The sequence below is a fragment of the Oncorhynchus tshawytscha genome, unplaced genomic scaffold (genome assembly GCF_018296145.1).
Source record: "Oncorhynchus tshawytscha isolate Ot180627B unplaced genomic scaffold, Otsh_v2.0 Un_contig_655_pilon_pilon, whole genome shotgun sequence".
In the NCBI taxonomy this organism is placed as follows: Eukaryota; Metazoa; Chordata; class Actinopteri; order Salmoniformes; family Salmonidae; genus Oncorhynchus; species Oncorhynchus tshawytscha.
The window spans coordinates 1-20,611 of NW_024608199.1; the positions used below are offsets into that span (position 1 = coordinate 1).

Here is a 20,611-nt window from a genome sequence, read left to right on the forward strand (position 1 = left end):
AGTTACGTATTGCTAAATAATACATGTAATATCTAACTAACTTCTTGGAAAAAATGTTATATGTTCAGATTTGTCCCAAGCTGCTCCCATTATCAGTCTGCCCTCTGTCCTCTGTCCTGTCTGTCCTCTCTGTCCTGTCTGTCCTCTGTCCTGTCTGTCCTCTCTCTGTCCTGTCTGTCCTCTGTCCTGTCTGTCCTCTCTGTCCTCTGTCCTGTCTGTCCCTGTCTGTCCTCTATCCCTGTCTGTCCTGTCTGTCCTCTCTGTCCTGTCTGTCCTCTCTGTCCTCTCTGTCCTCTATCCTCTCTGTCCAGTCTGTCCTCTATGTCCTGTCTGTCCTCTATCCTGTCTGTCCAGTCTGTCCTCTCTGTCCTGTCTGTCCAGTCTGTCCTCTATGTCCTGTCTGTCCTCTATCCTGTCTGTCCAGTCTGTCCTCTCTGTCCTGTCTGTCCAGTCTGTCCTCTATGTCCTGTCTGTCCTCTATCCTGTCTGTCCAGTCTGTCCTCTCTGTCCTGTCTGTCCAGTCTGTCCCTCTATGTCCTGTCTGTCCTCTATCCTGTCTGTCCAGTCTGTCCTGTCTGTCCAGTCTGTCCTCTATGTCCTGTCTGTCCTGTCTGTCCTGTCTGTCCTCTGTCTGTCCTCTATCCTGTCTGTCCCTGTCTGTCCTCTCTGTCCTGTCTGTCCTCTCTGTCCAGTCTGTCCAGTCTTGCCTCTCTGTCCTGTCTGTCCTGTCTGTCCTCTATCCTGTCTGTCCAGTCTGTCCTCTCTGTCCCTCTCTGTCCTCTCTGTCCTGTCTGTCCTGTCTGTCCTCTATCCTGTCTGTCCAGTCTGTCCTCTCTGTCCAGCCTGTCCTGTCTGTCCTGTCTGTCCTCTGTCCAGTCTGTCCCTGTCTTTCCAGTCTGTCCATTCTGTCCCTCTCTGTCCTGTCCTCTCTGTCCTGTCCTGTCTGTCCTCTCTGTCCAGTCTGTCCCTGTCTGTCCTCTCTGTCCAGTCTGTCCTCTGTCCTGTCTGTCTCTCTGTCCTGTCTGATTGGATGAACTACAGTAGTCTTTTCTTCAGTGACTGAGGACATTGTCTCATATTAAACTGCTATTTGCCTGTAAAGTGAGGTAAGATAACCCTGATAATTTATAGTAAAGTAGTAATCCTGTAGTTTTCATGGCCTTATGTCATCCTTGTCCTGGTCGGGGGGAGAGAGAGAGTTCAAATTCCTGATTTTTCTTACAAGAGCTATTGCCTGTCACTCACCGCCTGCTGTGACCAGCAGTAGGCTACACTGAAAACGGAATACGGAATACTGTGGAATGCTCTAATGAAGGAAGGAAATATATAGCTGTGGAATTTCTTTCTCTGTCTCTCTCTCTCTGTCTCTCTCTGTCTCTCTGTGTGGCTCTCTCTCTGCTCTCTCTCTCTCTCTCTCTCTCTCTGTGTCTCTCTCTCTCTCTCTGTCTCTGTCTCTCTCTCTGTCTCTCTGTCTCTCTCTCTCTCTCTCTCTCTCTCTCTCTCTCTCTCTCTCTCTCTCTCTCTCTCTCTCTCTCTCTCTCTCTCTCTCTCTCTCTCTCTCTCTGTGTCTCTCAGTCAGTCAGTAAACATAGGCAGGAATTTGAATTGCTTTCGCAGGAGTTCAGTTCTTCTAGTCTGTCTGTTTCAGATTATTTCCAGGATGTTTATTTAAGGAGGAATTTAATCAGATTCCTATTGACCCCTTGTAGTTTTAGTAACAGTATCTGCATGGTGCTCCCTTAAGAGGGATAGAGAGGTACTTATGGGTTCAAAATGACACGTGAAAGACCAGAAACCCACATATTGCTTAACGTCAATAACCATAGACCTGAGCGTGACTTTGACGATGGGTACATTTTAAAACTCTTAAAACTGAATTCCATCAGCATCTGGTATTCATTTCTTTAATTTTCAGACGTTATTCATTTGTAGAGCGTTCTCTTCTCTGGTATTAGACTACATCCCACTTCTCCCTCTCCACAGTTAGCCTGGTTGCCATCTGTCTTCTGCTATTACGTTCTGTCTGTGCTAAATGAGGAGAGGAATGTTAGATAAAAGCATTAGTACCCAGACTTCTCCACAGTCTCTCAATCAGATTATTATTTCCAAAACACACTGTATGGTTGTGTTTAAGTGATGCTATTGGTATTCGAGTCCCAGCAGAACTACGCAGGACTCTACAGTCCCAACAGAACTACGCAGGACTCTACAGTCCCAACAGAACTACGCAGGACTCTACAGTCCCAACAGAACTACGCAGGACTCTACAGTCCCCCAGCAGGACTCTACAGTCCCAGCAGAACTACGCAGGACTCTACAGTCCCAATAGAACTACACAGGACTCTACCGTCCCAATAGAACTACATAGGACTCTACAGTCCCAACAGAACTACACAGGACTCTACAGTCCCAAGTCCCTGCCTGGCCTGGCATGTTGTGGCTGTAGATGATAGATGAATGAAGGTGACTGCCTGGCCTGGCATGTTGTGGCTGTAGATGATATATGTAACACTATGCAAAATCAAATCAAATCAAATGTTATTGGTCACATACACATGGTTAGCAGACGTTATTGAGTGTAGCAAAATGCTTTTGCTTCTAGATCTGACAGTGCAGCAGTAACTAACAGGTAATATCTAACAAATTCCACAACAAAACCTAATACACACAATCTAGTAAGGGAATTCACCGTATTCCTAGCGTTATGATCTCAGAAACCCAGAACTAAAGTCTTGCATAGTTGCGTCAGATTCTCCATTTATGTCACATAGTCTGTTGAGTTTTTCATTTTATTGTGCTCTGTTGCAAAACCATTGCAAAACGTTTCGCTACAGTGTGCGGCCTGAATACACCCCAGGTCAGGCAGGTCAGAGTCGAAACACCAAACTCTGCAGACTCCATAAGAACAGCTGGCTGCTTAATGTACTTTTTGGCAAAGATCACATTGTCACACCACACCAACTGGTTTCAATCAGTCATTCATCCTAATACAATCTGTATGCACACATTATAATCGACGTTGTGTTTATGTTATAGTAAAGATCGGTGGTTTTCCATCGGTGGTTGCCCATCGGTGGTTTTCCATCGGTGGTTTTCCATCAGTGGTTGTCCATCGGTGGTTGTCCATCGGTGGTTGCTTGCTGATGTAATTGTAAACGTCTCTCCTTATATTTCAACAGCTGGTTTCAATCACAGTGTTGGAGCGAATATTTGCTCTCTGACCCTCCGTCCAGCTTCTTACAGGAAGTCAACTGTGAATACTTTACCTCTCTGGTTCTGCTTGGCCTCAGATATCATTGAGGAAAGATCTTTACCTCTCTGGTTCTGCTTGGCCTCAGATATCACTGAAGAAAGATCTTTACCTCTCTGGTTCTGCTTGGCCTCAGATATCACGGAGTAAAGATCTTTTCCATCAGTCACGGAGGAAAGATCTTTACCTCTCTGGTTCTGCTTGGCCTCCATCACGGAGGAAAGATCTTTACCTCAGTGGTTCTGCTCGGCCTCAGATATCACGGAGGAAAGATCTTTACCTCTCTGGTTCTGTCTCAGATATCACGGAGGAAAGATCTTTACCTCTTTGGTTCTGCTTGGCCTCAGATATGATCTTTACCTCTGGTTCTGCTTGGCCTCAGTTATCACGGAGGAAAGATCTTTACCTCTGGTTCTGCTTGGCCTCAGTTATCACGGAGGAAAGATCTTTACCTCTCTGGTTCTGCTGGCCTCAGATATCACGGAGGAAAGATCTTTACCTCTGGTTCTGTTGGCCTCAGTTATCACAGAGGAAAGATCTTTACCTCTCTGGTTCTGCTTGGCCTCAGACACCACTGAGGAAAGATCTTTACCTCTCTGGTTCTGCTTGGCCTCAGATATCACTGAAGAAAGATCTTTACCTCTCTGGTTCTGCTTGGCCTCAGATATCACGGAGTAAAGATCTTTACCTCTCTGGTTCTGCTCGGCCTCAGATATCACGGAGGAAAGATCTTTACCTCTCTGGTTCTGCTGGCCTCAGATATCACGGAGGAAAGATCTTTACCTCTGGTTCTGCTTGGCCTCAGATATCACGGAGGAAAGATCTTTACTCTCTGGTTCTGCTTGGCCTCAGATATCACGGAGGAAAGATCTTTACCTCTGGTTCTGCTTGGCCTCAGTTATCACGGAGGAAAGATCTTTACCTCTCTGGTTCTGCTTGGCCTCTCGGAGGAAAGATCTTTACCTCTGGTTCTCTTGGCCTCAGTTATCACGGAGGAAAGATCTTTACCTCTCTGGTTCTGCTTGGCCTCAGACACCACTGAGGAAAGATCTTTACCTCTGGTTCTGCTTGGCCTCAGATATCACGGAGGAAAGATCTTTACCTCTCTGGTTCTGCTTGGCCTCAGATATCACGGAGGAAAGATCTTTACCTCTGGTTCTGCTTGGCCTCAGTTATCACGGAGGAAAGATCTTTACCTCTCTGGTTCTGCTTGGCCTCAGACACCACTGAGGAAAGATCTTTACCTCTGGTTCTGCTTGGCCTCAGATATCACTGAAGAAAGATCTTTACCTCTCTGGTTCTGCTTGGCCTCAGATATCACGGGTAAAGATCTTTACCTCTCTGGTTCTGCTCGGCCTCAGATATCACGGAGGAAAGATCTTTACTCTCTGGTTCTGCTTGGCCTCAGATATCACGGAGGAAAGATCTTTACCTCTGGTTCTGCTTGGCCTCAGTTATCACGGAGGAAAGATCTTTACCTCTCTGGTTCTGCTTGGCCTCAGATATCACGGAGGAAAGATCTTTACCTCTGGTTCTGCTTGGCCTCAGTTATCACGGAGGAAAGATCTTTACCTCTCTGGTTCTGCTTGGCCTCAGATATCACGGAGGAAAGATCTTTACCTCTGGTTCTGCTTGGCCTCAGTTATCACGGAGGAAAGATCTTTACCTCTCTGGTTCTGCTTGGCCTCAGACACCACTGAGGAAAGATCTTTACTTGGCCTCAGATATCACGGAGGAAAGATCTTTACCTCTGGTTCTGCTTGGCCTCAGATATCACGGAGGAAAGATCTTTACCTCTGGTTCTGCTTGGCCTCAGTTATCACGGAGGAAAGATCTTTACCTCTCTGGTTCTGCTTGGCCTCAGACACCACTGAGGAAAGATCTTTACCTCTGGTTCTGCTTGGCCTCAGATATCACGGAGGAAAGATCTTTACCTCTCTGATTCTGCTCGGCCTGAGATATCACTGAGGAAAGATCTTTTACCTCTCTGGTTCTGCTCGGCCTCAGACATCACTGAGGAAAGATCTTTACCTCTCTGGTTCTGCTTGGCCTCAGATATCACTGAGGAACGGTCTTTACCTCTGGTTCTGCTTGGCCTCAGATATCATTGAGGAAAGATCTTTACCTCTCTGGTTCTGCTTGGCCTCAGACACCACTGAGGAAAGATCTTTACCTCTCTGGTTCTGCTTGGCCTCAGATATCACTGAGGCAAGATCTCTACCTCTGGTTCTGCTTGGCCTCAGACATCACTGAAGAAAGATCTTTACCTCTCTGGTTCTGCTTGGCCTCAGATATCACTGAGGAATGGTCTTTACCTCTCTGGTTCTGCTTGGCCTCAGATATCACTGAGGAAAGATCTTTACCTCTCTGGTTCTGCTTGGCCTCAGACACCACCGAGGAAAGATCTTTACCTCTCTGGTTCTGCTTGGCCTAAGCACTGAGAAAAAGTTCTTATAAAAATAATCTCTCTGATTTCAGGTCTTCATTGTTGCCTGGTGATCTTTTGCATTACAATCTGTAAAGTGTGCTGGTTTATTTGGGTTATTTTGTTTTTGACTAGGATCTTTGAGTTGAGAGCAGTTAGTTCCTTGTTGTCTACATCCCTTTCCTGTCAGGTGACCTGTCACCAGTTTAAACTTCCTGACATTGGCCGTGTTCCAGAGCATCAAACCCCATCATACATTGTTGGTAAATGAGGACTGACTGACCTACAAATAATCATGAGTAGTTATATATGATGCAAGGTGATTTGTAGATCAGTCAGTTGCAACTCACCTGTCAAACATCCCCCACCTGACCTCTGACCCTCAAACTCACCTCTCCTGTCTATGCCCCTACAGGTTTGAGAGATGAAAACCTCAAGATGGTGGCAGCGATTTTCCATCATCAGCTTCCTGTTAGAGGTGTGGCTTCCTGCCTGGATCATGGCCCAGACAACGCCCCCTACCCAGGGCACCACCTCCCCCAAACCACAGAACGAGCGGCTGCAGTTCCGTCTGGTTGGGTACCCCAGCACAACGAGGGGCGCATCGAGGTCTTCTACAAGGGAGAGTGGGGGACCATCTGTGACGACGACTTCTCTCTGTCCAACGCCAACGTCCTCTGTCGTCAGCTGGGATTCGTCTCCGCTACGGGTTGGACACACAGCGCCAAGTACGGCAAGGGCCAAGGTGAGCTACAACAACCGTCATAGAGCAGCTATTCCATATTTTACAAAGACCAAAGCATGAAGGATGGACACATCACGCCAGGTTATAGCAAGGGTCACGATCAGTAATAGAACTGTTAGATAGCGCCTAAAAGCCCTACAACGTGGAGCAGCCATTAGGAAACCATTCATCAGTAGAGAACTCAAACGCAACAGGATACAGTGGTTTACAATGAACACGCACAGTCCATTATTCTCTACGTTGTGTTACAGTTGACCGATGGTGACGTGATTTCTTTATTCTCTATGCAGGGAAGATCTGGCTGGATAATGTGCAGTGTAACGGAGGAGAGAAGAGTATTGACCTGTGTAAATCTCGGGGTTGGGGCAACAGTGACTGCACACACGATGAGGACGCTGGAGTCGTCTGCAAGGATGAGAGGCTTCCTGGGTTTGTCGACTCCAACGTCATCGATGTAAGGCATTACCATGGGTTAGCAGGGTTGGGGGTCAATCCCAGTCAATTCAGGAAGTTCACTGGAGACCCAATTTCGAATTCTATTCTATCTTTTGAATGAAGAACATGTTGAATTAGAATTGGCTTTACCCATAGGACTCTGGTCAACAGTAGTGTTCTATATAGGGAATAGGACTCTGGTCAACAGTAGTGCACTATATAGGGAATAGGACTCTGGTCAACATTAGTGCACTATATAGGGAATAGGGCCCTGGTCAACAGTAGTGCACTATATAGGGAATAGGGTTCTATAGGACTCTGGTCAACAGTAGTGTTCTATGTAGGGAATAGGGTTCTATAGGACTCTGGTCAACAGTAGGGCACTATATAGGAATAGGGTTCTATAGGACTCTGGTCAACAGTAGTGTTCTATGTAGGGAATAGGGTTCTATAGGACTCTGGTCAACAGTAGGGCACTATATAGGGAATAGGGTTCCATAGGACTCTGGTCAACCGTAGTGTTCTATAGGGAATAGGGAGGACTCTGGTCAACATAGGGTGGTCTATATAGGGAATACTCTGGTCAACAGTAGTGCACAATATAGGGAATAGGACTCTGGTCAACAGTAGGGCACTATATAGGGAATAGGACTCTATAGGGGCCTGGTCAACAGTAGTGTACTATATAGGGAATAGGGCTCTGGTCTATAGTAGTACCACTATATAGGGAATAGGGTTCTATAGGACTCTGGTCAACAGTAGGGCACTATATAGGGAATAGGACTCTATAGGACTCTGGTCAACAGTAGGGCACTATATAGGGAATAGGGCTCTATAGGACTCTGGTCAACAGTAGGGCACTATATAGGAATAGGGCTCTATAGGACTCTGGTCAACAGTAGGGCACTATATAGGGAATAGGGTTCCATAGGACTCTGGTCAACAGTAGTGCACTATATAGGGAATAGGGTTCCATAGGACTCTGGTCAACAGTAGTGCACTATATAGGAATAGGACCCTGGTCAACAGTAGTGCACTATGTAGGGAATAGGACTATAGGGGCCTGGTCAACAGTAGTGCACTATATAGGAATAGGGCCCTGGTCAACAGTAGTGCACTATATGGGGAATAGGACCCTGGTCAACAGTAGTGCACTATGTAGGGAATAGGACTCTGGTCAACAGTAGTGCACTATATAGGAATAGGACTCTGGTCAACAGTAGTGTTCTATATAGGGAATAGGACTCTGGTCAACAGTAGTGCACTATATAGGAATAGGACTCCTGGTCAACAGTAGTGTTCTATATAGGGAATAGGACTCTGGTCAACAGTAGTGTTCTATATAGGGAATAGGACTCTGGTCAACAGTAGTGCACTATGTAGGGAATAGGGTTCCATAGGACTCTGGTCAACAGTAGTGTACTATATAGGGAATAGGGCTCATAGGGCCCTGGTCAACAGTAGGGCACTATATAGGGGAATAGGACTCTGGTCAACAGTAGTGCACTATATAGGGAATAGGACTCTGGTCAACAGTAGTGTACTATATAGAATAGGGCCTGGTCAACACTAGTGCACTATATAGGGAATAGGGCCCTGGTCAACAGTAGTGTACTATATAGGGAATAGGCCCTGGTCAACAGTAGTGTACTATATAGGGAATAGGGTCCTGGTCAACAGTAGTGTTCTATATATAGGGAATAGGGCCCTGGTCAACAGTAGTACACTATATAGGAATAGGACGCTGTCTATAGCAGTGCACTATATAGGGAATAGGGCTCTGGTCTATTGTAGTGCACTATATAGGGAATAGGGCCCTGGTCTAAAGTAGTGTACTATATAGGGAATAGGGCCCTGGTCTAAAGGTAGTGTACTATATAGGGAATAGAATGCCATTTGGGATACAGTTAAATGTACTGCTCCTCTGTCACCAGTCTGCTGCTGATGTCTGTCTGGGTTTATACACTCTGCATAGGTTACTGAACTGAACATAACAGGAACTAGGACTGCAGGTGAAAATGACATGCTGCTGATTTCCTATTGGGTGCTTTGTGATGCTCTATAGAGCCCTATGCTAGAGTTTACACTCTCATAGATCATTCCTACGTCATAACATGGCCGTGTCATTAGTTAACCACTGGTGATGACTGTCCAAACTGAGGAAGCACAGTTGTAGTGTTGAAAAGCACTAGGTGCCAGACAGCCACTCTTTTTCCATCTACCTCTCTGTCTCTGTCTCTCTGTCTCTCTGTGTCTCTGTCTCTGTCTGTCTCTCTCTGTCACTCTGTCTCTCTCTCTCTCTCTCTCTCTCGCTGGCTCTCTGTCTCTCTCTCTCTCTTGCTCTCTGTCTCTCTGTCTTCTCTGTCTCTCTGGCTCTCTCTCTGTCTCTCTGTGTCTCTCTCTCTGACTCTCTCTGACTCTCTGACTCTCTGACTCTCTCTCTCTCTTCTCTCTCTCTCTTTATTGTTCAATACTTTAGACTTTTTTGATAGTAAGGAGACATTTGTGACACAACCTTAAACTGGGGGCCTCCAGGACTCTGGGTTACTGTTCAGCCTTCTGATTGGATGGTTAGATCAGGAAGGAAATATGTCTTTAAAACTCCTTATTGGACAGTTTAAACTCTAAAGAAGAGCTTTCATAAGAGTTAGGCTTTCCTCCTTCTTTCTGCTTCACCTGCTCCTCCCCGACCCTCCCCTACCCTCCAGCTCCTCCCCTACCCTCCTGCTCCTCCCCTCCTGCTCCTCCCCTACCCTCCTGCTCCTCCCCCCTCCTGCTCCTCCTCCTGCTCCTCCCCCCCCTCCTGCCCTCCCCCTACCCCCTCCTGCTCCTCCCCCTACCCTCCTGCTCCTCCCCCTGCTCCTCCCCTACCCTCCTCCCCCTCCCCCTCCCCCTCCTGCTCCTCCCCCTACCCTTCTGCTCCTCCCCCTCCCCCTCCTGCTCCTCCCCCCTCCCCTCCTGCTCCTCCCCCTACCCCCTCCTCCCCCCCTCCCCTCCCCTCCTGCTCCTCCCCCTACCCTCCTGCTCCTCCCCCCCCTCCTGCTCCTCCCCTCCTGCTCCTCCCCTACCCTCCTGCTCCTCCCCCCTCCCCCTCCTGCTCCTCCCCCCTCCTGCTCCTCCCCCCCTCCTGCTCCTCCCCCCTCCCCCCCTGCTCCTGCTCCTCCCCTCCTGCTCCTCCCCTCCCCCCCTCCCCCTCCTCCCCTACCCTCCCCTCCCTCCTGCTCCTCCCTCCCTCCTGCTCCTCCCTCCTCCCCTCCTCCCACCACCCTCCTGCTCCTCCCCTCCTGCTCCTCCCCTCCTCTCCCCCTCCCCTCCTGCTCCTCCCCTCCCTCCTCCTCCCACCACCCTCCTGCTCCTCCCCCTCCCCCTCCTGCTCCTCCCTCCTCCCCTCCTCCCACCACCCTCCTGCTCCTCGCCCTCCTCCCACCACCCTCCTGCTCCTCCCCCTACCCTCCTGCTTCTCCCCTCCTCCCCTACCCACCTGCTACTCCCCTCCTCCCCCTACCCTCCTGCTTCCTCCCCTCCTCCCCTACCCACCTGCTCCTCCCTCCTCCCCTCCCCTCCTGCTACCCACCTCCCTCCTCCCCTACCCACCTGCTCCTCCCTCCTCCCCCTACCCACCTGCTCCTCCCCTCCTCCCCCTACCCTTCTGCTCCTCCCCTCCTCCCTACCCTCCTCCACCTACCCACCTGCTCCTCCCCTCCTCCCCCTACCCTTCTGCTCCTCCCCCTCCTCCCCTACCCTCCTGCTCCTCCCCTCTCCCCCTCCTCCCCCTGCTCTCTGTGTTCCTGTGTCCAGTCTGGCGAACAGACAACAAACCAGGAGTTCAGCCAAGTCCTCTTCCACCCACTCAGTCTGACCTGACTCAATGCAGCGCAGCCTGGGAATGAAGAATCCACAGTTACAAACCAGTTACTATTACTGCCTTTAGTCAACCAGTTACTATTACTGCCTTTAGTCAACCAGTTACTATTACTGCCTTTATACAACCAGATACTATTACTGCCTTTAGTCAACCAGTTACTATTACTGCCTTTATACAACCAGTTACTATTACTGCCTTTAGTCAACCAGTTACTATTACTGCCTTTATACAACCAGATACTATTACTGCCTTTAGTCAACCAGTTACTATTACTGCCTTTATCAACCAGTTACTAGTACTGCCTTTAGTCAACCAGTTACTATTACTGCCTTTATACAACCAGATACTATTACTGCCTTTAGTCAACCAGTTACTATTACTGCCTTTAGTCAACCAGTTACTATTACTGCCTTTAGTCAACCAGTTACTATTACTGCCTTTAGTCAACCAGTTACTATTACTGCCTTTAGTCAACCAGTTACTATTACTGCCTTTAGTCAACCAGTTACTAATCAACCAGTTACTATTACTGCCTTTAGTCAACCAGTTACTAGTACTGCCTTTAGTCAACCAGTTACTATTACTGCCTCTAGTCAACCAGTTACTAGTACTGCCTTTTAATAACAACCAGTTACTAGTACTTCCTTTAATAACAACCAGTTACTATTACTGCCTTTATTCAACATATATCATAAACAACTGTTTAACATAAACACTCTCTGTTCTGTCATCCTCTGAAACCCGTCTGTCTCTCTGTACCTGGTCAATTGGTTTCTCTCTGCAATATAATAACAATCAATGACCAAGGGAACCGTAGAAACAGTTAATCAATGATTACACCACTGATGATTAAGACAGTATCAGACACTGAGAACATATGAAGCAATCCTATGATCCCATCCTATGATCCCAGCCTATGATCCCATCCTATGATCCAATCCTATGATCCCAGCCTATGATCCCAGCCTATGATCCCAGCCTATGATCCCAGCCTATGATCCCATCCTATGATCCCATCCTATGATCCCATCCTATGATCCCAGCCTATGATCCCATCCTATGATCCCATCCTATGATCCCATCCTATGATCCTATGATCCCATCCTATGATCCCAGCCTATGATCCCATCCTATGATCCCAGCCTATGATCCCATCCTATGATCCCATCCTATGATCCCAGCCTATGATCCCAGCCTATGATCCCAGCCTATGATCCCAGCCTATGATCCCATCCTATAATCCCAGCCTATGATCCCAGCCTATGATCCCAGCCTATGATCCCATCCTATGATCCAATCCTATGATCCCAGCCTATGATCCCAGCCTATGATCCCAGCCTATGATCCCAGCCTATGATCCCAGCCTATGATCCCAGCCTATGATCCAATCCTATGATCCCAGCCTATGATCCCAGCCTATGATCCCAGCCTATGATCCCAGCCTATGATCCAATCCTATGATCCCAGCCTATGATCCCAGCCTATGATCCCATCCTATGATCCAATCCTATGATCCCAGCCTATGATCCCAGCCTATGATCCAATCCTATGATCCCAGCCTATGATCCCAGCCTATGATCCAATCCTATGATCCCAGCCTATGATCCCAGCCTATGATCCCATCCTATGATCCCAGCCTATGATCCCAGCCTATGATCCCAGCCTATGATCCCAGCCTATGATCCCAGCACATGATCCAATCCTATGATCCAATCCTATGATCCCAGCCTATGATCCAATCCTATGATCCCAGCCTATGATCCCATCCTGATCCCATCCTATGATCCCAGCCTATGATCCCAGCCTATGATCCCAGCCTATGATCCAATCCTATGATCCCAGCCTATGATCCCAGCCTATGATCCCATCCTATGATCCCATCCTATGATCCCAGCCTATGATCCCAGCCTATGATCCCAGCCTATGATCCCAGCCTATGATCCCAGCCTATGATCCCAGCCTATGATCCAATCCTATGATCCCAGCCTATGATCCCAGCCTATGATCCCATCCTATGATCCCAGCCTATGATCCCAGCCTTTGATCCCAGCCTATGATCCCAGCCTATGATCCCAGCACATGATCCAATCCTATGATCCCATCCTATGATCCCAGCCTATGATCCCAGCCTATGATCCCATCCTATGATCCCATCCTATGATCCCAGCCTATGATCCCATCCTATGATCCCAGCCTGCAGCAGAACACAGCAGCCCCAGAACACACTGCTGCAACTAGGAAGCCTGTCTTCCACCTCCGAAGATTAACTGAGGCACAAATTATCATTTTAACATCTTTCTCTCTCCGGGTTACTTTTTCCTTTGTCAATGTTTTACGTTTTATTTTAGCTTTATTTTACAAGGTTAGTCTCATTGAGATTAACAATCTCTTTTCCTGAGAGAGACCTGGCCAAAATACCAGTTTTAAACACAGAGCACTACAGTTTAAACCACACAGCACTACAGTTTAAACCACAGAGCACTACAGTTTAAACCACACAGCACTACAGTTTAACACGACAGTTTAAACCACACAGCACTACAGTTTAAACCACACAGCACTACAGTTTAAACCACACAGCTCTACAGTTTAAACCACACAGCTCTACAGTTTAACACTACAGTTTAAACCACACAGCACTACAGTTTAAACCACACAGCACTACAGCTAAACACTACAGTTTAAACCACACAGCACTACAGTTTAAACCACACAGCACTACAGCTAAACACTACAGTTTAAACCACACAGCACTACAGTTTAAACCACACAGCACTACAGTTTAAACCACACAGCACTACAGTTTAACACGACAGTTTAAACCACACAGCACTACAGTTTAAACCACACAGCACTACAGTTTAAACCACACAGCACTACAGTTTAAACCACACAGCTCTACAGTTTAAACCACACAGCACTACAGTTTAAACCACACAGCACTACAGTTTAAACCACACAGCACTACAGTTTAAACCACACAGCACTACAGTTTAAACCACACAGCTCTACAGTTTAAACCACACAGCTCTACAGTTTAAACCACACAGCACTACAGATTGAACCACACAGCACTACAGTTTAACACTACAGTTTAAACCACACAGCACTACAGTTTAAACCACACAGCTCTACAGTTTAAACCACACAGCTCTACAGTTTAAACCACACAGCACTACAGTTTAAACCACACAGCTCTACAGTTTAAACCACACAGCACTACAGTTTAACACTACAGTTTAAACCACACAGCACTACAGTTTAAACCACACAGCTCTACAGTTTAAACCACACAGCTCTCCAGTTTAAACCACACAGCACTACAGTTTAAACCACACAGCACTACAGTTTAACACTACAGTTTAAACCACACAGCACTACAGTTTAAACCACACAGCACTACAGTTTAACACTACAGTTTAAACCACACAGCACTACAGTTTAACACGACAGTTTAAACCACACAGCACTACAGTTTAAACCACACAGCACTACAGCTAAACACTACAGTTTAAACCACACAGCACTACAGTTTAAACCACACAGCACTACAGTTTAACACGACAGTTTAAACCACACAGCACTACAGTTTAAACCACACAGCACTACAGTTTAAACCAAAGAGCACTACAGTTTAAACCACACAGCTCTACAGTTTAAACCACACAGTACTACAGTTTAAACCACACAGCTCTACAGTTTAAACCACACAGCTCTACAGTTTAAACCACACAGCTCTACAGTTTAAACCACACAGCTCTACAGTTTAAACCACACAGCACTACAGTTTAAACCACACAGCACTACAGTTTAAACCACACAGCACTACAGTTTAAACCAAAGAGCACTACAGTTTAAACCACACAGCTCTACAGTTTAAACCACACAGCACTACAGTTTAAACCACACAGCTCTACAGTTTAAACCACACAGCTCTACAGTTTAAACCACACAGTACTACAGTTTAAACCACACAGCTCTACAGTTTAAACCACACAGCACTACAGTTTAAACCACACAGCACTACAGCTAAACACTACAGTTTAAACCACACAGCACTACAGTTTAAACCACACAGCACTACAGTTTAACACGACAGTTTAAACCACACAGCACTACAGTTTAAACCAAAGAGCACTACAGTTTAAACCACACAGCTCTACAGTTTAAACCACACAGCACTACAGTTTAAACCACACAGCACTACAGTTTAAACCACACAGCACTACAGATTGAACCACACAGCTCTCCAGTTTAAACCACACAGCGCTACAGTTTAAACCACACAGCTCTACAGTTTAAACCACACAGCTCTACAGTTTAAACCACACAGTACTACAGTTTAAACACACAGCTCTACAGTTTAAACCACACAGCACTACAGTTTAAACCACACAGCTCTCCAGTTTAAAACACACAGCACTACAGTTTAAACCACACAGCTCTACAGTTTAAACCACACAGCACTACAGTTTAAACCACACAGCTCTCCAGTTTAAAACACACATGTTCACATTGACCAGCCAGATGGTTTGGAAGAGTGTGGTGCAACTAGGAGTCAAAACATTGACAGCCCCCCACTTCATTATCCATTTAAGTGTTTAACCAAACTTTAAACGTTGTATTTGGGTTCAGTTTCAAGCTTTGAGAATAATACTCCACGATACTTGTTGAGCACCATCATTCTGTGGGGCTTGATGGGATACTGTTACTTGTTGAACACCATCATTCTGTGGGGCTTGATGGGATACTGTTACTTGTTGAGCACCATCATTCTGTGGGGCTTGATGGGATACTGTTACTTGTTGAGCACCATCATTCTGTGGGGCTTGATGGGATACTGTTACTTGTTGAACACCATCATTCTGTGGGGCTTGATGGGATACTGTTACTTGTTGAACACCATCATTCTGTGGGGCTTGATGGGATCCTGTTACTTGTTGAACACCATCATTCTGTGGGGCTTGATGGGATACTGTTACTTGTTGAGCACCATCATTCTGTGGGGCTTGATGGGATACTGTTACTTGTTGAACACCATCATTCTGTGGGGCTTGATGGGATACTGTTACTTGTTGAACACCATCATTCTGTGGGGCTTGATGGGATACTGTTACTTGTTGAACACCATCATTCTGTGGGGCTTGATGGGATACTGTTACTTGTTGAACACCATCATTCTGTGGGGCTTGATGGGATACTGTTACTTGTCGAACACCATCATTCTGTGGGGCTTGATGGGATACTGTTACTTGTTGAGCACCATCATTCTGTGGGGCTTGATGGGATACTGCTACTTGTTGAGCACCATCATTCTGTGGGGCTTGATGGGATACTGTTACTTGTTGAGCACCATCATTCTGTGGGGCTTGATGGGATACTGTTACTTGTTGAACACCATCATTCTGTGGGGCTTGATGGGATACTGTTACTTGTTGAACACCATCATTCTGTGGGGCTTGATGGGATACTGTTACTTGTTGAACACCATCATTCTGTGGGGCTTGATGGGATACTGTTACTTGTTGAACACCATCATTCTGTGGGGCTTGATGGGATACTGTTACTTGTTGAACACCATCATTCTGTGGGGCTTGATGGGATACTGTTACTTGTTGAACACCATCATTCTGTGGGGCTTGATGGGATACTGTTACTTGTTGAACACCATCATTCTGTGGGGCTTGATGGGATACTGTTACTTGTTGAACACCATCATTCTGTGGGGCTTGATGGGATACTGTTACTTGTCGAACACCATCATTCTGTGGGGCTTGATGGGATACTGTTACTTGTTGAGCACCATCATTCTGTGGGGCTTGATGGGATACTGTTACTTGTTGAGCACCATCATTCTGTGGGGCTTGATGGGATACTGTTACTTGTCGAACACCATCATTCTGTGGGGCTTGATGGGATACTGTTACTTGTTGAGCACCATCATTCTGTGGGGCTTGATGGGATACTGTTACTTGTTGAGCACCATCATTCTGTGGGGCTTGATGGGATACTGTTACTTGTTGAGCACCATCATTCTGTGGGGCTTGATGGGATACTGTTACTTGTTGAACACCATCATTCTGTGGGGCTTGATGGTGTATGCGTGATCATCAATATCCATGATATTTACTGCGTTAGGTTCTTCGTCTTCATCTAGGTTTTCATAGATTTACCCTGACATCTTTAACACTCCCGTCTAGCGATATGTCAGTTGTAGCCCTGCTCTGCTCAGGTTTCTGTGTGATAGCCTAATGTAAGATATCATTTTATCTGTCAAACCAATATGACACTAACCACCACAATGTGACTCCCAAGCAGCCTGGGTTTCTGAACATCATGTTTGCTTCCCACAGTATAAATTAATTCTAAACATGCGATTAAAGCATACAACTGACAATATATTTGCATAGAGCAAAAATTAGGATCCTGTGAATTGGCACATAAATCACATATTATGACAGGTTTCCACCTGTTATGGCATCCACTCCGTGAAACGGCCATTGAATGGCGTTTTCTTTTCCGTCTATGCTGTGTCTGTGTGACATCAGTGACATCAGTGTGAAGACGTGTGTGTGTGTGGGGGAAGTGTTTCTTCATTGATGTCATTCACACCACGAGAAACTCTGATGGTCCACTTGACAGCACAAGCAGATCTGGCATCCGGCTACGTAACACTAGGACCGTACTGATCAGGAGAGATCACGTTGTGTTTCTGTCACAGAACGAGTCAGGACGGTAGATCTGGCTATCAGGCCTTACAAAGTTCTATTGCTCTGAGGGGGTCACATCGGGTCATAGGTGACACCACAGCACTCTGTATAACCCTGTATGAACTATGACCCCTGACCCCCTCGTTATAGGTGCAGGTGGATGAGAGCAAGGTGGAGGAAGTGGATCTGTATGACCCCTGACCCTTGCTACAGGTTCAGGTGGAGGAGGTGTGTCTGCATGACCTGTATAACCTTGACCCATAACCTCTGAGACCACAGGAGGTTGGTGGCACCTTCATGTGGGGAGGATGGGCTCATGTTAATGGCTGTAGTGGAATAAGGGGAATGGTATCAAATACATCAAACATGTGGTTTCCATGGTTTTCGTGGTTTCCATGGTTTCCCTGTGTTTGATGCCATTCCATTCGCTCCGTTTCAGATGTTATTATGAGTCCATCCTCCCCATCAGCAACCTCCACTGTCTGAGACCTAACCTCTGACCTCTAACCCCTTACAGGTGCAGGTGGATGAGGACAGGGTGGAGGAGGTGCGTCTGCGCTCGGTGGTGCCCACCAAAAGATGCCCGTCACCGAGGGCGTGGTAGAGATTAAGTACAAGGACGGCTGGGCCCAGATCTGTGATGTGGGGTGGACCCCCACAAACACTCGGGTCATCTGTGGTATGTTGGGGTTCCCCATGAGAGAAAGGTCAACAAGAACTTCTACAAGTAAGTCAGGGTAGAGGGATTCACTCATACCAGGGAATATATTCTAATATCTACATCGTAGGCTTAAATTGACGATATGGCAAATAGGAGTGACAATGTCGTCTGCTATTATCCTCAGTCATTTTCCATCCAGATTGTCAGACCCCAGGTGGTTTGTCATTGTTGATAGACAACAACAAAATGTTTGCCTCTTTCACACTCACTTTACGGAGTTCAAAAGTACAATTCTTGTCTTCCATAATATGTTCAGATATACTTGGATGTGTAGTGTCAGCGTTTGTTGTTGTTGGCATGTCATCCCTAAGTTCGCTTATCTTGCCAATGAAATAATCATTAATAATATAGTTAAATAATAGTTAAATAATAATCATTAAAGTAGTTGGTATCAGTGGGCTTTGTGATGAAGGAGCCATCTGATTCAATGAATGACGGAGCTGAGTTTGCCTTTTTTTTTCTCCGAATTTCATTGAAGATGCTGCAAATCTTTTTACTATCATTCATTAAGTAATTTATCTTTGTTTCATAGTGTAGTTTCTTCATCTTTTTTTACTCAGTTTAGTCACCTGATTTCTCAATTTGATTTAAGGTCGCCCATCGGTTGTGCAGCCAGGCTTATGTGCCATTCCTTTAACCTTTACCCCCTCTCAACCATAAAATGTTTTAATTCCTCATCAATCCATGAGGATTTAACAGTTTTTACAGTCATTTTCTTAATGGGTGCGTGCTTATTATTAACTGGGATAAACTATTTCATAAATGTGTCAAGTGCAACTTCTGTTTGCTCCTCATTACAGACCAGCAAATATTCTTTACATCATCAACATAGGAATCACTACAAATCTTATTGTATGACCTCGTATACACTATATTAGGCCCAGCCTTTGGAGCTTTGGTTTTCCTTCATATGGCTACTATATTGTGATCACTACATTCTGTTTTTTCATATTGTTTTTAACTCGTTTTGTACATAATGTTGCTGCCCACCGTCTCTTATAACCAAAAAGAGCTTCTGGACATCAGAACTGCGATTACTCACCTCGAACTGACAAAGATTTTTCTTTAATGAGTCCGAAGCGAAGGAAATACTGCTTTGTAAAGACAAGTCCCAAATCACCGTCATCAGCATGAGGAAAAGATGGAGGGGAAGGAATTTGCCAACGGTACCTTGTATTATTGGCCAACATCATTGGAAAACAAACTGGACGATCTATGATTAAGACAATCCTACCAACGGGACATTCAAAACTGTAATATCTTATGTTTCACCGAGGCTGAACGACGACACGGATAATATGCAGCTGTCTCCATTTGGCAAATCTGACCAGAATTCCATCCTCCTGATTCCTGCTTACGAGCAAAAACTCAAGCAGGAAGTACCAGTGACTCGCTCAATATGGAAGTGGTCAGATGACTTTGATACTACGCTACAGGACTCTTTCGCTAGCACAGACTGGAATATGTTCAGGGATTCATCCAATGGCATTGAGGAGTATACCACCTCAGTCACCAGCTTCATCAAGAAGTGCATCGACGACGTCGTCTCCACAGTGACCGTACGTGCATTTCCAAACCAGAAGCCATGGATTACTGGCAACATCCTCATCAAGTTAAAGGGTAGAGCTGCCGCTTTCAAGGTGCGGGACACTAATCCGGATGCTTATAAGAAATCTCGCTATGCCCTCAGACGAACCATCAAATATTTTAAGTCTTTGTGTGTTTATTGGATAGAGAGAAATAGAAGTGAAATGTAAGAGAGTTCTGAAAGAGAAGTGGTTCGCTTTTCAAACCCTATGCTGGCAGCGGTACAGCTGTGTTTCATTGGCTTAGAACCCTAGACTTCCGCAGGCCACTTATTCACCATTGGCTAAAAGGCTGGAATATATTATTGCGTTGGAACTTTGAGATAAAATCAGACTAGCTGATAATATTAATGGTAGGCAACAGACAAGGAATGTTAATAACGTGTAATCGTTAATGCACCGCAGCGGAATAACAGAATGTTCTGGAACAGGGGATCTGACCGACTTATACAATATGAACATTGTCGTGACTTTTTCAACATTGTCCTGTTTTTAAATGTCCTTAGTCACTCTAGCGACTGATTGGGGGATTCTGGACTCTTGCCAGAAACTCAGGGAATGTTAAGAAGGAGTTGTTGAAAAGAAAAGTTTGACATCACAGGAAGTTGCTGATGGGGGAAGAACGGCTCATAATAATGGCTGGAATGGTATCGAATGGAATGGCAAGGAAACCATGTGTCTGATGTGTGATACCGTTCCACCTACTCCGCTCCAGTCATTAACACGGGCCCGTTGCTTGGTGGCACCCTAGGGGAGGACGGGCTCGTGTTAATGACTGGAGCGGAGTAGGTGGAACGGGTATCACACACATCAAACACAAGGAACCATGGAAACCATGTGTTTGATACCGTTCCACCCATTCCGTTCCAGTCAT

General features: G+C 46.1%; 1 pseudogene; it reads left to right on the forward strand.

Annotated features, from left to right (window-relative positions):
- Positions 1-6,092: 6,092 nt before the first annotated feature.
- LOC121843329 overlaps positions 6,093-20,611 on the forward strand; it is a 46,983-nt pseudogene continuing 32,464 nt past the window's right edge.